This window comes from Agelaius tricolor, unplaced genomic scaffold (genome assembly GCF_023055355.1).
Source record: "Agelaius tricolor isolate 1412-34295 unplaced genomic scaffold, bAgeTri1.0.p SCAF_12, whole genome shotgun sequence".
In the NCBI taxonomy this organism is placed as follows: domain Eukaryota; kingdom Metazoa; phylum Chordata; class Aves; order Passeriformes; family Icteridae; genus Agelaius; species Agelaius tricolor.
Genome location: NW_027269272.1, coordinates 11,161,222 through 11,179,580, shown reverse-complemented (window position 1 = coordinate 11,179,580; position 18,359 = coordinate 11,161,222).

The window sequence follows — 18,359 nt, the reverse complement described above, 5'->3', positions numbered from 1 at the left end:
TAGAAAAAAATCCAAACTTTTAAAATTAGCATTATGTCCAGAAAACTGTTGCTCTGTGGCAGCAGGTACTGCTTCTCTCCCTAGAAAGTATTCTAAAAAGTGTTATGGATATAGCATTTCCCGTTCCACTTTATTCAGTGGCTCAATATCCAGATTGTGAAGTACAAGCATCTTGCAAAATGGCTGTTACTATGGAGACCTCAAATATTTAATTGGAGAAAAAATAGCTGAATAAGCTTTCATTTACAAGCCAACAAAAGGTGTTTAACAGCCTGAACTCAAGGAATGCTTTCTTTTCTTTTGCTTCACTTATACTTCCTTTTTTAGTTCTTGTTATATATTCACCAAATAAAAAAGTTTCCGCTTAATTTTCTATCCTGTTTCCCTCTGTATATGAACAGAAAAGGTTTTTAGGAAATACAGAATGAGGATTTAACACTTGGGATAGGAATGGTGGCTGTTCTTTTTCTTGTTACAGTAGTAGTAATGTTTGAATAGGTTCACTTTCTTCTTTAACCAGGACAAATCAGTACCCTGAGCACACATATTGTGGAATATTATGACTGCAGAAAAAAGTCTAGATTCCTCAGCTGTGAGCAATTACTCTCCCTTGCAAATGCCTTCAATGTCTAAGACCCACCTGATGAGTTTGAGATAAGTGAATATACTGCTTTTTAAAGATGCCCCAACAACTATTTCTCATTTACACATAGATGAGATAAATCAGCTGGGTTGAAGATAAATGTCTCAGCTCCAGCCTATTTGTTTTTGGGGAGGATCAGTCTGTGCACATTTAACTTTTACAAGAACAGTTGTGCAAATTAACCAGAACCATTACCTTTGTTTACGTGTTCATGAGTTTCAACTGTTTTTAAACCTGAGCTGATTCAACCCTCTCATTTGCGTCAGAAAAGTTCAAATATCTTCCCTAAGTAATCTCTAGAAACCAAAACTATGTTTCTTTCAGAAATTTCAGAAGAAATTCTGTTTCCTGGCAACCTCTACACATGAGGATAGACAGAGTTCTGTTTCTCCCCTAACCAGCAGTGCTCCCTCCTAGAACAGCTGATAATTGCAGCACATCTGGGGCAGGAGAGAAACTTAAGCAGAGTTCTGGTCTGGCCTGGAAACCCCCAACAGGGAGCAGGGTGAGTTCCTCCAGCCCTGAGTTAGCCTCTGCATAGATGGCTAACAGGGCAACTGAGCCATATGGTGGGGCCTGATGGCCACATGTTCCACCATAGGCTTTAATACTGCTCGTAAATTTCCTTAGTAAATTCATGAAAAATTAAAGGGATACTTTGCTATATCTACAGATTTGATCAGTGGGTTGGCTGATCTGCCTCCCTGCTATTTTCAGCTCCTGGATAATTTTCTTCCAAATCTACCAGTAAATCTAAAGAATAAAATAGCAGTATTTGCACAACCGTATACATGTGAGATCACTGAATTTCAGTGTACTTACAAATATTCAAATATACCTAAAAAGGAATTCACAGGTGTCACAGAAATAGAATATTCACTTGATGGTTCCTGAATGCCTGAGAGACTTTAAATGTTTGTTCAGTTCCTCTGTGATCTCTGTTTGACTTTGAACTATCTGTGCAGTTGTTTAGCATTTCATACAGTAAAAATTCTGTGAAATTTTACTAACACTCATTGTATCAGAGGGTGGTTCACAGCTTTTAAAAGAGATATTGTGTCTTGGAAACAACCAGCTTTCTCTAGAAAGTCAATGACAATTCCAGAACTGCTTCCTCAAGGCAGAGGAAGACACAGCAATAATTGAAATTAACAGAGAGCCTTGGAAGAAATTGGAGGATGCAGAGAAGATGTTGAAAGCCTTCATGTGGCTTTACTGATAAACTCTGCCACTTAGTGAATTTGCACGTTGCTTTGGTGCTGTATCAATGACAATAAAGTTTTAAAGCCCTAGAAAATTAGTATCAATGCATCCTGACAGCTGCACCCTTAGAGTGACTCTAATAATGATTAAAAGAACATTGACTTATCCACCAAAATCTGGTCCTTACATGAGACACTTTGGGAAAGGGAAAAATAGTTGCAACATAGGAACTTGACCAAGGAAAACCAGCTTGAGTGACTTACCACATGCTGAGCCTCCCCAGCCACAAAAAATATTCCTCCAGTGTGGAACTTGTTTTCAAGGGGTTTTGAGAGCTGCATACGTTCACTGGGCATTCACACTGTTGTGTTGAATATTCCATCAGATTCTGCTCTATTCCCTCATGATGTGCTGGAAGGAGTAGGTCTTTTTCATTGTCCTGTGTTTGTGATTTTCTGAAAAGAAATCCACAACTCAAACAGATGGGAATTATGCCTCCCACCGTACCATCATGGGAACTGTTGATGCACACAGACAAGCATTGTGATAAAGGATAAGAAATGTAAATAAACTGTGAATTGAATAAAAAGCACACACCAGGTATGCTGCATGGATCCCATGAGCAGCTTCATTTGTCTTTCATGAAGGCTCCCAGGTGTCCAAATGGGTTCATCCATGTCCATGAGAGCTTGAGCTGCATTGTGCAAACACTGGGGGTCCGTGCTGCTGCTCCCTGATTCCCCAGGACAGACACACTCCCAGTGAGGCTGTGAAAAAAGGAAAGCTTAAAAGTAACTCTGCCTTGTTACTTAACTCACTCTAGTAGTGCTTCAGGTAGACTTGTGGGGTGGGGAAAGTGTTTGTTTGGTTTTTTTAAATTTTATCAGAATAAAATCAAGACATTAAATGCTCTAAATCTATTCTACTATTATGGCATCTGTTTTTACAAATATACCATTTTTTAGCAAGCGTGATCCTTCTTGTTTGATAGCTTGTCAATTCTAGGGAATCTGAAGAAAAAGAATGAATAATATATAAATAATTTACCCCTGAATGTAATCTGTAATTTTGTATAAAAAGGAAATAAATGTACATTCTGCGGCTCAGATTCTTCTCTGTGGTCTTCACTTTGCCCTTACCCTGGGCTCTGGGCAGTTGGCACAGGGGCACAGATGCTGAGCTGGCATTTCCTCTACCTAAAACTTGATTTTGATTTGCTTTTTAAAATATGTATATCAAAAACTCCACAAACTACAAAAAAGAAAAAAAAGGCAAATCCTCAGCTTCAAAGAACATGTTAGTTCCTAATTAAGACAAATTTTGATGATCTAGCTGACAGTTTTAGAGAACTGCAGTTACAGATCTATTTCTGGATTCCTATTTTAGGTCTCAATGCCAGATATAAAGTACTTTGCTTTGTTTTCTCAATTTAGATAGTCTTGCTGGCTTCAAATGAGTCTACTCCTGTGTTTAAATCCCTCGATGAATCAGCTCCTTAATCTGCCCATATTAAACAAATTGCATTATGTATAAGGAAACTCTCAGGACTTCTACTATTATATCTTGTGGAAATATTTGAGTTAACTCAATGTCAATAATACCCCCAGCTTAAAACCTGTGAAAAACAGAGCTTCATAGAGCAACAGAAGTTAATTTAAACTGCAAATATGATAGTAAGCTGGAATAAGAGTGCTAAAATATTATTTATCAATATAATCTTAGGCATCTTTAATGTTCCTGTAAATTTGAAACTGATATCTGCATAAATAATTTTGCAGCATTTTACATCACCAGAAAAAATTAGTTTTAATGAACTGACACTGTTTACAAAAGACCTTTGTCAGTGTGCAAGCAGACATTGTGCAGACTTTTAGCATTTTTTTTAAAATTTTTTTTTAGACTTCATTGTCTGCAGCCTGCCATGAATTGCAGGGTTTGGCTACATTGTTAATCTGGAAGCTATACATTTCATCTGTCTGTAGTATGGGACAAAAAGTTATTCATGGAAGTCCTAGAATAATTTTTATCTGATCTCAGTGAGGACAGTTTAGTTTTAGAAAAATTGTTCCATTTTAAAAGAGCCTTGGCCCAAGAAAGAGTGAGAACATAGTCATGTTTTTGTTCAGCTTTACATAGTCCCCCTTATTTCAGTCCCTTGAAAAGAAACTGTGACAATTATTACACATATTGTAGCTGAAGAAACTCAATTTACTCCCTAAAAGCTGAAAAAAGTTGTTCTAAATCAAAGGAATTTACTCTTGGGCTTGTCAAAACTCCATGAACATTACAGGTTCACTTAAGTCCTGTTTATAAATTTCACAGTTTTCTTATCATCACTGAGTTTTGAAACCTGGAATAATTTATTATTATTATTTTATTTTTTAATAACTTAGCAGAGTAAGAGGCAAGGAAGCGGTGTTTACATCTGAACTCAAAGGTTTCCTTTGGTTTTGGTGTCATGTCCTTATCAGAGTGTCTAGATGCTCAGTAAATGATATATTTTCCCTGTGTGCAGAAGGGCACAAATGCATTGCTGCAATCCAGGCCCTGAGCACGCCCTGTGTCTGGATAAAGGCAGAGCTCCCAGGTGCCATTTCTGTCAGCCCTGCAATGGAAACTGCTCACCCCAAATTAACCTGACTTTGCTGGGGAAGTCACTTGGATAATAAGGCTCAGGAGCAGACACAGAGAACACAGCACCAACCTTGGACTATTTCCTGCTGCAGGAATTAAATGAGGTGAGTTCAGCACGATGTTTCACAAAGATCCAGATTTACCCCACTCTCTCCAGTGCAGAGTTCTAACAGTGTTACCTGCTAAAAAAAAACCCCAAACCAACAAACCAATAGCAGCAATGATACTTCATTAAAATGAGATAGATCCTGCTGGAAATTCCTATTCCTCATCTGATTTTCATTGAATTGCATGGAAATATAACAGCTGGACAATAGAGAGACATATACACATCTTCAAAAGAAATTGTTTATAGTGAATGCCTGAAGATTACACCACAACATTATATATTCCTTCTGTGTATAGCTCCATGTGTTTCTTGCTCTGTATTTTCTTAGCGCTACTTTTCAGTAGAGAATGTGTTAAATATATAGGCAAGAATTTAGAAATTCTTATTCAGAAATCTGTAACAGAACCCTGAATACTTTTCTGAAGCTGTATGGCTTAATAGTATCTCTGCAGGTGGAATATTAATGTTTTTGAATGAATTAATTCAGAAAAAGACCAGTTACTTTAAAAAAAAAAAAAAGACCTGCATTATCAAATTATAGATTGCCATATTAATATTTGACTGAAGAATGATAGCTAGAAATGTGCTTCAGCTTCAGTTTCCATTATTCTCGGCTTTAATATATTGTGTAGTTGTGTTTTAGGCTCATCTCTATTAGACTTATTTTAAGAGAGTCAGAATAGTAGGAAAAGCAAATGAATGGTTCGAACTGCAGCATTTAAAATTGCTATGAAATAAAATCCATGTCTTAGGACCAAAATGGGAAAAGCTAATTATTTTTGGTATGCTATCTCCTACTGGGTTTCATTTTCCCAAAAGAAGAAAACTCATAAAGAAATGAACTGCAGAACTACATTCAGGTCTGCAAACTATTACAGATCTTTGAGCTGCATAGAAATATACATCTGGCATAGAGTTGAATAGAGCATCAAGGATGTAATTACAGCTATTTAATATGATCAACATCTTTTGACTGAATTCAAGGGAAAGACAGCTACCAAAATAAGGTATTCTATCAGCAAATGTCCAATGTAATCCATCTTTCCTTGTTTGCAAGCTTTGCCATTACATATGTTTTTTAGCACAATTTTCTAAGGCTGGATATCTGTTTAAGGTCAAGGACAACACTTCTGCTAACTGAACATTTCAAGATTTCCTTGCAATGCCTGGCCTTTGAAACCGGACAATTGATTAGCACTTCTTTTCACTAGACAATTAACTGAAGCCAGGTACTCATGTTATTTCTCTTCAGTAAGGTTAACTTCAGTCAAAGGCCATACAGTAAAGTAACATGAAGGTCAGTGGTCTCATGGCAGTTATTTATGCCTCTTGTGACAATTCAGCTGCTACATCTCTCTTTATCCTCTAGTAAAATTGCTATTACATACCATTTAATCATGAGAGAAATGGCCAGTGCTTTACAGAAAGGATAGAAGAGGAGCTGTAGGAGACAGGGGAGGGTTAGAGTCATTCAGTCAGTGTCTGTCTCTGGCTGGTCATGGGAACAGCTGATGGTGCTGATTCAGGATCCAGCTTCCCCACAGCAGCCAGTTCACATGGAAAATGTCACCAAAGCACTCACATGAATGGCTTTTGAGCCAGAAAGACCTCACTTAGGAGGCTCTGAAACATCACTCAAGGTAACCTGGTGGTAAAGAGAAATTCATGCTAACAAACAAAACTACTATAATTTTGTATCTCCAAAGGTACCTCCAATACCTGCAGTATTCTAATAATTTGATTTTGTTATTGGTACATCTGCTGCATGGTTTTCATCAATTTCTCATGAAAATGTTCCATTTGAGGCAGTTGTATTTTATCACAACTCAGGAACAATGGATCTACAGCAGCACATTGAAACTTGATCTCTTCAAAATAGTGGAAAAGAAAAAACAAATAAAAATAAGCTCCATCCATCTCTATTCCCTACAATTATGTAAACTACCAAACATAAGCAATTGTTGACTTTTGCTAACATTGGTGTGGAATCTTAATGAGTAAAATCTAAGTGAGATAAAATAGAGGTAAATATTTACTGTTGGGGCAATAATTTCCAGTAGCAGTTGGCAGCCATGTGTGTAATGAAGAATACTTTTGCAATAAAAAAAGCACTGCAATCTTTTCTTTAGCTGCAATAAGATTTGACTGGAGAAGTAACAGCTTCAGGAGGAGAACCTCTAAGTTTGAAGAGTAGAGAAGCTTGTAAAGATATACTGCTAATCCAAGGTGGTTTAGAGCCAGTCAGCCCTCTGTGAGGTTTTTATAGAATAGTGCCAAGACAGCATATATTAAAGAGAAATCTGATGGTTCCAATGAGTCTTTTTTCCCCTTCACTGCTTTTCTATTCCAGTTAAAATACATGGAAACATGGTACTCAATCTCGATCTGAGCTCTGCACAGCTGAGATTTATTAAGACAATAATGAGCACAGCCCCTGACTGTGAGTTCAATAACCATGACACTATTTGAAAAGTTGTTTATAGTCCTCAAGTTTTTTATAAAACACAGCCAGTTTTCAAAGTGCCCCTGTGCCCCTCAGTACTCAAGCCTCTTGACTAGTCAAGTGAAATTGCTGTCATGAAAAGAAATCCTTCAACATCAGAAACATTAGAGATGTGCTTCCAGGATGTGAAGGAATATGCCTCAACCCTCTATTCACTCCTGCATTTCAAGGTTGCTTTGCATATCTCACAGCAGCTTTCTCTGCACCGGTCTGGCTAGCACTTCAAGGACTGGGCCAGTCAAAACAGCTCAGCACTGACCTGTGTTGAAAACTTGATCCTTTATTCTTTTTACAAATTGCTTAAAAGTCTCCATAAATGCAATTGTTGTTCACAATTGCCCCAGAAAAATAATTTAAGGAGTTTTCAGTTTGCTGAGTGTTTGTCCAGCCACTCTTCAGATGGTTGGCTAAGTGGCCTGTGTTGTTACTTTCATGGGCTTAGGTGGATGTACAGCTATTTTTGCCCAAGTGGACAGCTTATGTGTTTAAAGCAGACAATGAGCTACATTTCTATCCCTTGGTTTCCTGAGGCTAAGGAAATAGGTTAATAGGATACAAATACACATTGGGCATAGGATAAGGACTATTTTTACTTGCAGTCTGCCATATTATTAACACATTTTAAACACAGAAATACTGATCCACTTTTGATTTGACACACAAGATGGTTTGGAAATGATTTTAAATTGTCACTATTATTCTTTTATTCCCTTTTTCAGCTGTATTTTTTTTAAGTATAAGTGGCAGTTCTGGTCAAGTTGAGGGGCTCAGTACACATTCCTTTAAAATATAAAAAAAACCCCCATTTTGTGTGTCCTATCAATAGTGGAAAATAAGAATTTAAAAACAAAAGCAGTGTAATATAACCAGAAGCTGATTATTCCATCTTTAATTCTCTAAAATAAAATAAATTCCTGCACTTTTATTTGTAACACAGAAGGTTCTGAATGCTTTTGTATGACATTATTTCTTGCAAAACATTACAATTTTACAGTTTATTATAAACTTGGTTGATTTGGTTTCTTGGATCTTTGCTATTTGGGTTTTTTTACCCAGGAATGCAGGCATTGCACATTAAAAGATAAAACTTCTAATATAAAAAGGTTTATTCAGCACACATCTTTTCTTCCTGCTGTCAGCTAGAATTGACTGTCACAGGAAAGCATCAAGTAGAAAATGTGCTCTATACAGACTTCTAAATTTGGAAAATATGCATCCTTCCTTCAGCACAGCACAGGGCTCTGAGTTTTACTAATTCAGAGAGGAAGGTATCGTGACAACTCTGCATGCTCTCCTGAAACAACCCGTTCTCTCATCCTCTTCACACATACTTGGGGCATTCTAATCCCCCACCTACCTGAGAAACCCTCATGTTTGTGTGGCATTCCATCTCCTCTGGACTCTCAAGAGCCTATTACTCATTTAATAGACAGGGATCAGTGGGCTTTGAAATGGCAGCAACAGCAGATTAGTAAAAATATTCATTCTTTGGGTGGAATTAACAGTGTGATGTCCTTCACTGCTAAATGCTGGGCATGTCATTTCTGCAGGGGCAATGTCCATTTCTGTACATCTGCTGCAAGATACAGGGCCTTGAATCATCCTCATTCCCATCCCTTCCCCTCCTGCTGCACAGAAAAGTGGTTATCCACAAAATCTAAAACCTGGATGTGAAATAACTCAGAGGTACTGCACTGAGTGCTGGTTAGTGCTGCTGCAGCCTCTGCCCAAGGCACTGCCACCATCAACATGTGCTAAGTGTCACAGTTGTCAAATGCTCTACCTAGAATCCTCTTGTTCTGAGGCACTGCATGCAAATCTCTACAGTGATATCCCAGCTGGTGCAGAAAAAGCCTTGACACTGTGCTAGCCCTGTTCTACACAAAACATTGGGCTTTTGTCACCACTTCTAATGACAAATCCAGAACCATCACAGGCCATAATGGAAAAAGAACTCGACCCCAACCACTCTCAGTACACTCAAACTGTGTGGTTTTTATAAGGGCTGCTCAGCCATTTCTCTATTTAGAGGAAGGTCAGAATCACTTCTTCTGCTATTGCTATATATATATATATATATGTATATTATTTTCAATAAATACAGACCACTGCTATTGCTCAATTTCAAAGCTAAAGAGTAAGTGGAGTTAATTTTCTCTAGGGACATAAAAATATTAATAGTTTATAAGCAGAGGCTTCCCCAGAACATCTTCCACAGCATGAGTGTGAAGGATAAAGTTAGCAATAGTTGCAGCTGGATGAACTAATGTAGATTAGTTTCCTGCAGTTTTTAGAAAAAAAAAATGAAATAAAGAAGACAAGCTGCTATCCCACAGCAGGAGACTTCCAGGGGGAAAGATTTTGCACACACAGATTTGTGCAATCACAGGAACCCCCATTTTTTGTCCTTCTACCCCCTTTAGCCTCTACTGACACCCTCCAACTTTTGGATCACTGGTTTATTTCCAGCATCCTGACCTTTTGAGGCCACTTTTGCCCTCTACTTTTATCCCTGTCTCTGGTCCATTATTGTCCCCCACCTCCGTTTAAACTCAATTTTATTCTGGGACTCCAATGACCTTTGGGTCTACCAAACCCTTTAATCTCTACTTTTTCTAGCCTCACACAAACTTTCAGCCTGCCACCCCTTTCAACTGGTACATATTTCCTGGCCTTGCCTCTTCCTCCAAGCCTCTACTTTATTTTGGGTCTCCTTTCAGACCTTTTTTCTTTGCCAGTACAAGATGTCAACAATTTGAAAGTGGGACACAGGCCTTTTTTCTGGTTTTGAGCACTAATCTGTATAGCCAAGGGCAATTGCAGTCCACTTTAAAAAATGGTTTGTGCTCCCAAGATTGGCAAAAATGGCAGATAGCAGCTATAAACTGGATTTCTCATTTCACTGCTCTCTCAGAAGAGTCAGAAAACAGTTTGTCTCACTAGGCCAAATTCTGCTGTTTTGAATTATGAATTTGTGTTTATCTCAATGAGAAGGCTATATACTAAAGACTGCAATATTTACCCTTATTTGTTACCTGCTTTTCTCTTTCTTCAGTACTGTGAATTTTTTTTTTATCAATTTGCTGAGGAATCACTGCAGCAATTTGTAATATATGAATCTTGAATGTTTTGATGAAGGGAATTTTAATAACTAATTTTACACCACTGGAGTCAAATGAAATTTTGTTTTTAATAACAACCAGTGCAAGAGAAAGGCAAAAGTTGTCTTTGAGACCTGCAAGCCTTTGAGAAATACTTCAGATAAAATACCAGAGACATGCTTTCTCCCTTAAAGATTTTGGAATGAGTAGCACTTACTAGAAATGTTTGACTGGGTTGGAAGTATTTGATCATTGCCCCAGCTTTTATCAAACATTTATTACTTGAGAGAAAGAACTTTTCTTCTCATTTACCCATTTTTCCCCACTGACAAGCAGGAGAATTTAGTGGACTGATATTTTCAATAGCCCTGCAAAATTTGCTGTGTGTAATGTCCCAGCATCCTCTCTCTATAAAAGAAGTTTGAGCAGAAAAGACAGGAGCTGGCAAGGAGTATAACAGGGACCTTTCCCCCCTTGCTTCATCCACTTCCCCAACAGCAGGGACCCTCACATGCCACTTGCTGCTACTTCTCTTCAAACATATTCTTTAAAGATTTGGGGCCATTTCTCACTGCTCCTTAGACAGAAACCATCAAGCAGAGAGGTCTAAGTGCTTGAGAGTCTCATCCCAGCCCCATCAGACCCTGCTGACACCACTGAAAGGCTCCCCCAGACTCCCCCTTTCATGCTGTAAATTTAATGCCCATGAGGCAGAAGCACACTGAAAATCCCCAGCCACTCTTTAAAAGCAGCTGGGTTACTCCTCACTAATTTATTTGGCATTTTGGGGGAGTTAGCTGGTCTCTCTCAGCACTGCAATTGCTTATCAGATGTTTTGGGCCATGGTGGCTGCTTTTCTTCAAAATCTGCAAGGTCCTTATCACAGCAGGAGCCTGGCACACAGGTAGGCAAAAACTGTGTCGAGAAGGGCCACCAAACCTCTGAGGAAAGGTGTTACAAACCAACAAATTCTAGAGGAAATATCAGCCTGTTATTTTTACCCTGCTGAATTCAGAGTGAAAGGAGAAATGTATTCTTAATTTAGACTTGATATTAAAGGTAAATATTTATGTCTGTTGATGGAGGCACAGATGAAATCTCTATTAAAATCTGTCACAGGAGGCTATGGCTGAAAAAGAAGATGGTATGGGTGCAGTAATGGCACACCAAGGAATTCAGCTACACAAACTGTAGCATTTGGAAATGACAAAGCATGCTGTAAATGTCTTGATATGAAGAAAGTGTCCCTTTTTAATGGAAAAATAGAATGTAATACTCTACTGGAATATTGTGTTGGTGTTAATGTAAGTAGTTTTTTTTTACCTAAATCTCCATTATTATCAGAATTCATCATATGCTTTTTCTCTTATTTACTGTAGTAAACTAAACAGGATCAATATGTCGAAATAAATCCACATCTCATTTTCTGCAGAGGGCAGCTGTAAATTAAGGAAAGATTGGTTATAAGAAATACTAATCTTGTTGCAGAAAGGCAAGGAAACTTTAAACTCTTCTAGCTCACCTTGTTTTCTAGCCTGATGTATATATATATATAGCAGTATCATTCTTCAGTAGCCTTGAGATTTCTTTTTTCAGAGTAAGATCTGTTTCCACGCTGTGTCTTTCTTGCCTCTCAGTCTGGATGTCATAGAAAAAAAATATAATGAATAATAGCAACTTTGATAGGGATATTAAGTTCTATTTCTCACCCATAAGCCAATCTCTAATGATTACAGACAAATGACATAATGGGGGAAATGAAATCTTTTATCTGCAGAAAAAAAATTATTCTCTGAGAGTCACTATGAATGACTTTTTTCTGAGAGTGACCAAGTAGGGTTAAAGCATCCCAGCAAGAGAAAGGAGGGGCAATGGACACAAACTGAACACAGGAAGTTCCATCTGAATATGAGGAAAAACCTCTTTACTTAGTGGGTGGCAGAGCACTAGAACAGGTGCCCAGAGGGACTGTGGAGTCTCCTTCTCTGGAGATACTCCAAACCTGCCCAGATGTGGTTCTATGTAAACTGCTCTAGCTGAACCTGCTTTAGTAGGGGACTGGACTAGAGCTCCAGAGCTCCCTTTGGAGCTAGTCTGTGCCTTTGTGACTCTGGGACCTCTGCTTTTACCAACTACAGCCACGTGTTTCTATCATATTCCTGATCAGTTGGCCAATGGCACAAATTTCTGAGACAGAGACAACAGAACAACAGAAAAGCAGGCAAAGAAAGACCAACAAAAAGATTCTGCCAATTTCAGAAGTTAAAAAAACAACTTTTGTAGGAAGCTTCACCTTACAGATAGGGAAATGGAAGCAGAGCATTCAGTTAGATGTAAACATTACCTTCTACCCAGTAACTGCTGTAAGACCTCAAATGACTCGCCTGCAAACTGCAGTAGTTTGCACTGGCATTAGTGCTGTCATGTTTTATATGAACCAAATGCAGGCTCTAAACTTTTTCTGCTCCTTGGCTTCCATCAAATCAATTTTTTTTTTCAACTCAATACACCCCCCCCCCCCCCCCCCCCAATTTTTAGTTTTAAATAAATTATTAAAATTATTAATATAACTTTTGGGATATAAAACTGGTTACCTCATGTTTTGGATTAGGTCAGAAACATTTTTCACAGAATTGTCTCCTATCTTCAACTGTTCCATTCTGCAAAAGAGTGTTGCCAGAGAATAAGCATTAGAAATTAATTTACAAAGAATGACTAGGAGAGCACATTCAGTGAGCCTTCTGCCCACCTTTTACTCATCTAATACCCAGTCTCTGTCAGATCCCACTACAACCCACTGGGATTAGCAATGGGGTCAGTGTAATTGAAGTCTCTATTACAAATTTAATACTCCTTTTTTGTTTATAAAACATATACAATTGTTACATGCTTTGCCTGAAGCATCAATAATGCAGATAGTATTTCACAACTAAAAATGAATTATTTCAGTGTTAAAAGTAAAAATGCTGGTTTGCTAAATTTTGTACATTATCCTTCTTTTCTTGTAATAATATAATGAGAAAAGGTTTATTGAAGTGAAATGAGAGCTTTGGAAGATTTAAAGATTCCTAGTAGACCTAGTAGACAAGTAAAATTGCACAGAATGATCACCCTATAGTGTAATTATTCCAAAAATACAATTAAAAGACAGCCCTGAGCACTTTCACAGTGCCCAAGGAGACTCGAATATGTGCTTTTGGAACTGCTGGGTCAAAAGAGTATTGTTATCCTCAGCAGTTACTGGAGGCAATAATTTAATCTCCTTAATAAATTTTGAACGGTCTAAAACACTCTGTCAATTAAGTTTTTGTGTGTCAAAGCGATAAAAGTCAAATTTTCCATTGTCTTTTAGTACTGTAAACTAGAAGTTAAGAATCTGGAAAATATCCTCATTTAAGAAGCTAATTTCAAGGGAATTAAAGAATTAGCCAAAATTACTAAACATATTATGGTATAAAAGAAGCCTGGAAACTCAGAAAAATTTTATATTCAAATCCCTACTTGCAATCACAAAGGCACGAAGCACGTTCCTTTGCTAATAATGAATATAAATACTTTGGAGATCATTATACATTCTTAAAAGTTTTAGACATTCACTTTAAGCTCTTAGAAAAAGATCTTATCTTTAATGTTCATAGGAATGAAGAATTGAAGGTCCATGCTTGTCAAAAAACCAAGACAGAAATTAAATGATCGTTCCCTGTAACTGCACATACTTTCTTTCTTCTTTAGATTCCTAAATATGATTCCTGTTCACTTTAGACTCTCAAATAAAGTGTTGGTGATTTTGACCTTTCTTGGAAATGAATAACTAACTCATAAATAATCACCAAGCTATTTATTTGAAGAAGTCTCAGGCAATGAGCTCATAGGGAACCATTCCCTTCCTTGACTTTCTACCCAACAGTTAACCTGAACAGATCAAAGTTTGGATGACTGAAACTCTAATCAAAAATAAAATCGCAAAATAAAATTAACCTCCAGGTCCAGTTATAAAACTATAGATTAAACAGTTACTGGGATTCAGCAAGTACTTCACCAGTGACTGTTGCACATTAAAACTTCTACAGAGAGTGATGGATAAAATTCGGCCATTTATTTATTCCATTTCTCATCCAGAAGCTCTGTATCAAAAGCCCTTTGGGGAGAAAACTATCTAGGACGTCTCAATTAAACAATCTGTCTTACTGCTATCATACAGAAACTTGGAGAAATGTTAGAGATTTATTTTATTTATTTTTTCATTTTTTAAGTAGACCTTTTATTTTAGTACAATCCTTCTGACAGCGCCTCAGCCCCCTCAGCCTGACCTGCTGCTTGGGAAGGTGGCATTATGTGCTAAACTGTGAGACTAAACTGCAGTGGAATAAGAGACAAATTATGTTCTGAAAAGATGGGGGGGACAATTTTTAAAACCTCATCCTCTAGCTTTTCTGTCTTTTAGTTGTGCCAGAGTTACTACACAATCAGCTTTTATGTGACAATTCACAATTTTCACTTCATCCCCATCCTTAGCATTACCATGGATAACATAAATCAAACCAAAACCAGAAATGGACTCTCCATTTATTTCAGCTCTCAGGCAGGTGGGATTGAGTTCAAATACAATGAGTAACATTTCTTTCTTGTGAAATTCAAAGATTTGCATGACATGCCCATCACCTTTCCTCCAGCCTTCAACATACACAGGCATTTTAAAAATAGTATCAGCTAAATCTCTCTTGCTATTAAACAGCTCCATCCAGACCAGCTCACTTCCACACTCCATTCCCTTCCATTCCCTACGGGCACCTGTTGTTATATGCTGAGTGGGTCTTACAAAAACCTTTCATGGGTTCCAGTTCAAACACACACCCAAAACCACCCAGTGATTTCTCCTATTTTTTTTTTTAGTGAAACTATTTTTATACAGGAAAAATTTGTATAATGAGAAACTTGAGTGAGGCAGTGCTGGATTGTAAATCTTCAGAGAACACTTACTATATTCCACACGTCTCCTACACAATCAACTGCCACTTTAAAGAAAACATTTTCCACTCACTGAAAGTAAGAGTGGAACTATGTTGTGGTCCAACCTTTTCAGAATTTATCTACAATTTACAGGTATGAGATGAGTAGATAGCTACAAACATAGTAAAAATGTTTAAAACCATAATTTAATTTAAGAAAAGTCCTTATATGAAAAGCAGCAGCGCTACAAGCTCTGAAGACTTTTTTCCTTATTACTGGAGATTACATCTCTTTTAACTTGATCATTTTACCTTCAGAGAAAGCTGACAAAAAAATCCCTTGAATATCGAATATTACAGTTCAGTACATCTGTCCAGTCACCAATGTTCCTACTTTTTATTATATTTTATTTTCATCAACAATAATGGTCATCAAAACTGAACAAATTCTCTGACTTTTCATCCCCAGATGAAATGGGAAAGAAAAAAGACAAGAAAAACTGTAACTAAATATGAACCTCACAGAACTAAGACAATGAGAGTGGCCAGCTTCTAAAACTTAAGTTTTATTGCAAATTTAGTTTTAGCTTTTCCTTCAATAGCTATCTGTAAAAAAGAAATAAACTGATCTGATATTTAAAGACAAGAAAAAATTCTGGGTTTTGAAGTTCCCTTGCCTCAGTGAGCAAGACTGTAATGAGATCATTAAATGTGAATTTGCCACAACTACGGGGAGGTATGACAGTATTTTGAAAGTAGCATCTGCTGTGGTTCCCAATATTGCAAGCTTGCTTCTCAGTAGGTAAGAATGTAATCCTTACTTCTCCCTTTTACTTACTTATTTCCGTTCACCTAGTGTAAAAAAAACCAAGCCCAAAATAAAATCCAAAACAAAGGCCAGAATTCTAATAGCTGGGTACTCTCTTGGCATTTTGCTGTAAAATGTCAGTGTGAGCCATTACAAATTTTACAAATCAAAAGGCATTTTAGTAATTTTCTTTATGGCTTGAAAATTAAAGTAAGTAGAAAAGACTGCTATTTCCTATGGAAACAGAAAAGGTTTCAAACCATTTAGAACAGACAATACTCAAAGCAGGGGTTTAATTTTAGGAATTCACATAATTGTGGTAAAAATACACAATGCTCTGCAAAAAGTATTTAGTATGAACAATCTTCCTTTAGATATCACCAAAATAAACTGTATCTTTGTTCCTTCCTATTATCTGTCTTTTCAAAGTAAAGTATCGCCAAACTTTTCCTATGAGGACATGAGGTTCAGCACCTACCTTTTATTAAATCTTTTGAAGCCAACACTGAGACAAGAGCCATACACTGCTGCATGTGTTTACAGAGATTTCATTCCCAGAAGGGTTTTCATGACTTGCATTGGCATAATTGGAGCTATTTATCAGCATTTCCTAAATAAACAGTATTGTTATATTTTAAAGAGTCTAATATCATACAGCCTGTGCTTAATGAAATAAATCAGAAGGTTATGCTAAATATACTAACATTATTGGAAAATCTAGACTGCCAGCAGAGTTAGAGAAATACCTGTATGAAAGCTACTTTATAACCTGGGACTGAGCTTCTGTTGGGAGCTCTTCCAGGGCTGCCCTGGGCTCAGGGCTGCCCCCAGCTCTGCAGCCAGCAGACCCAAGCCCTGGTGCCAGGTTGTGCAGCTGCAGAGCTGTCAGGGTCAGCTGTGTGGCAGCCTGGAGCTCATGGCCTGTTGCCACTAATGTCCCTGATGTCCCCACTTATCCACCTCCTCAGTTCCAGAGCATGAGGAACAACCTAGCCAAAGGTGTAATTTCAAATATAGCCAGCAGTGAAATAGTAACCACAACATTAAGGGCCACTGACTTCCACAGCTATTGAGATAAATGAGATAGGCTCTGCAGACATGTACTGACGTGGTGAGCAGCTGACCAGTTGGCTGGGTTGAGTGAAAAACCCTTCTGTCCCAGAGCATGAGTGATTGCTGACCATCCTGCTCCAGTAGTTTAAAATCCAGTAGAAACTGTTAAGCAAGATACACTAAAGACTTAAAAAATAAAAAATCCTAGAGAAATGACAGATAGAAGTATTTTATTTCAATGGAAGAGGAGCAGACAAGTTGGAACAGTGGGTTGCCATCACAAATCTCTGTATGAGCTCCCTAACTAGAATAAGCTCACAGCCCCCTGGACCAAACCTATTAGCTGTGTTTCATTCTTAGTGAGCATCAGACACATGGGAACCTCTGAATCCAGAAAGGGAAATGAGAGAGGCAGGCTCACACCAAATGGCTTAGTTATTATTCAGATGAGCTGTGTTTATTTTCCCTCTGTACTTTACAGCTCAGATATAAACCAGAGCTGCTGCTGAGCAGGGCTCTTGTCACAGCATCCTCCCTAGCTCTGTTTCCATTTTCTGTATCTATTTCCAGTGTGCATTAAAATAACTCAAGTTCATTTGCAGCATCAGCCCTAACTACTGTTATTTTCATATCTAAAAATAATTCAAGTTTATTTATGGCATTGTTTTGACTACCCAACTGCTGATGTCAACCAACATCATAGAAAGAGAATCAATGACCAGACCTAGATTATTTTCAACCTCAGACAAGAAAATTTGAAAAGATTGATGATAAATCAAGATGATTCTGCAAGAGAGCCTCTGGAATGTACCGGCATTTCAATTTTATTAAGAAATAATAAACAGCCTCCAGCAATAATATGTTTCCACAAGACAGTTGTGCTCTAGCAAGTATGTGTGTGCCAATGATAAGAGTTATTTCCATACTTTTCTTTGGATGTGAAGCATTCAGGCCTTGCACTTGCACATCTGAAATGGCACAGATACAGAAAGTGGAGCTGCCATCCCTGCATCCCAGACTACACAAAGAATAGGTTTGTCCTATATCTTCAGCTTTTCTGTGGCCATCAGAAACTGTATGAATTTAAACTTTATTTTAGGATACAAAATTGTCTCAAGAATTCAGTAGCTGCATTTGGAAACTGCTTCTGGAAATAAATTCTAGTATAATTTTCTATGGAAAGTACTTTGCATTCCACTTTTTAAATCCTTATAATTTTCACTTTTAATAGCTTAGTTTTAGTGTGGCACTTTTGTGTTTCTGTGTCATAGCTGGAACAGCAGATCTTTCTTACAACTACATCAGTGAATTGTGGCTGATTCATCTCTGACTCATTTTGCTAAAGTTCTTAAATAT